We start from the raw sequence: 2,500 nt of genomic DNA, 5'->3' as shown, positions 1-2,500 counted from the left end.
TTCAGGGTTCTCAGCACCACACAGAACCACACCACCAGAATACTGTTCAGCGTACCATGTTAAAATATCGTATGTTGGATTTACAGTCAACTCAGAGTCAAACTTGTTCTTGTTCTTGTTCTTACAGTCTAAGCTGTAGTTCACTTGGAAGTGGACAGAGATCCTTTAGGGACCTCAGTAGCTGAGATGAAGTGCATTGAGTGGGGGATGAGATCGGTGATCTGCTGAAATGGACTGTGTGAAACATCTTAAAAATTACATTTTGTACCCAAACCTTGCTAGAAGTCACATGGAAGGGTAATTAGACCCCTCAAAGTTCTCAGCAGCCCAAAAGAACCAAATTCAGCAGGAGAATAGACGAGGGTTCTGCTCAATTCGATTCAAATCACTTTTTTTTATTACTCACTGCTTTTACTCTCAGATGTGATAGAAACTTGACACCAGAAGTTTGCGACAGCTGTCGTTCTGAACGTTTCTGCAGGTTTGTGTCAGTTCCACTGAAACACTCATGTGGTGTCATGGAGCCTTGTGTAAAATTCCTGCTAATTGCTGTAAAGTGTTACCAAAAGTTCTAAAGGTGCCTCTCAGCAGTAAAAACAAGTCTGAATTCATGGCAGAAAGTCCAAATGTGATGCATTTTCTCTCTGTTTTCCGTGCAGGTGGGGAGAATGAGTGAGCGATAGAGGGAGGGATGGAGGGAGAGAGAGAGAGGGATTGGCTGCAGGCTGCTCCCCGATTGGGCGATTAAAACCCTCAGTCAATTAAAGCTGGTGTAATTGTTGCTGTTAAATGAGATCTTTTTGTCCTGCACTAAATGGTGTGGAACTGGAGACATCTTCCTCCTGCCGTCCCTCCTGTTCTGTTCTCCAACACTGGCTTCCTTTTACACTGCGGATCTCCAGGGTCCTCTCAGGGACAATGACTAGCAGCACTCAGAGGCCACGAGACCGCCAACACACACACACACACACACACACACACACACACACACACACACACACACACACACACACACACAGCTGCTCCGTGCACTGTGATCGAGTTTCCACTGTTTGTTCTTCTCAGGAACTCGTCACCTAAAAGCCATTTTTATTCAGACAGACAGATAGATAGATAGATAGATAGATAGATAGATAGATAGATAGATAGATAGATAGATAGATAGATAGATAGATAGATAGATAGACAGACAGACCAACAGACAGTCAGACAGACAGACAGACAGACAGACAGACAGATAGATAGTTAGACAAGTGGATGGACGGACAGACAGACTCCCTCACCCCCACACTCACACATGGAGGTGGAAGTTTAATGGTTTGTGGGTGTTTTGGAGCAGTGAAGGTTCCGGAAAGTGAAATGACTCCTGAACCAACATGGCTTCCGTTCCACACTTCATCACCATGCAGTTCCGTCTGGACTGCGGCTCGTTGGAACCGAATTCACCGTACAACAAGACGATGAGCCGAAGCGCACATCTGAGATCTGTACGTGTTTTTTAGAGAACAAACAGACGTCTGGAGTGATATCTATCATGGAACCACCTGCCCAGTCACCACACCTCAATCCTACTGAACTGCTCTGGGACGAACTGCATCAGAATGAAATCTCCAACTAGTAAAGAACATCTATGAAGAGTTTTACAGGAGACACAGCAAAGTGTTTCAGCTGAACGTTTGGAGAAACGAAGTGTTCGGATGCTGAGAGCGTGTGAAGCTGTTAAAGGTTCTTCATGCTAAATTTTCACTGAAAATAAAGTGGAACTGTTTATTACATTTTTGTACCAACATATGAATAAAACGAACATCTAAAAAAAGATTGAAGACTAGGTGTTTCCAAACTTTTGACAGTCACTGTAGATAGATAGATAGATAGATAGATAGATAGATAGATAGATAGATAGATAGATAGATAGATAGATCGATCGATCCCTGTCCTAGGATTGAGTCCACTGTTTGTCCTTCTCAGGAATTCATCACTCAACAGCGATTTGGTTCAGATTGTGTTCTGTGTAAAAGAGGAACCTTCTGGAGTTTGCAGTGTTTTTTAAAGTGGAAAAAAATATTCATTAGGGCCAATTTTTCCATCCATAACACAAAGTGAGCGTCGTGGTTGGTGACAGCGTGTCTCCTCTCACTCTTCTCTCGCTGTTTAACCGTCTCCGGTGTTATCACAGACAGCATCGTCCCCCCGCCGTGCTCGTCTTTTTTTTCCCTTGTAAATAACAATCGGTCTATTTGGATTCATTCTGTGTTTTTGTGATGAATTAAAGCCACTTAAAGTCGTGCTGGTGGAGGTAATTGCGTAATTAGGATTTAATGAATCCTCCGTGTTCGCCTCTTGCTAGATTTCCGTGGAAAATTGATAGATGTGAATTAATTTTGTGTTCGTTTCGCGTGCGGCTTTTGTGAAGTGAACAGGCGGCGTAATGACTTCCCAATTACTAAAGCAAACGCAGCTAAACGATTCGGAAACCGGATCGAAGGCAGTAATGAAGAGC

Source organism: Silurus meridionalis, chromosome 16 (genome assembly GCF_014805685.1).
Source record: "Silurus meridionalis isolate SWU-2019-XX chromosome 16, ASM1480568v1, whole genome shotgun sequence".
NCBI classification, from domain to species: domain Eukaryota; kingdom Metazoa; phylum Chordata; class Actinopteri; order Siluriformes; family Siluridae; genus Silurus; species Silurus meridionalis.
Note: the sequence above shows the minus strand (reverse complement) of the source record.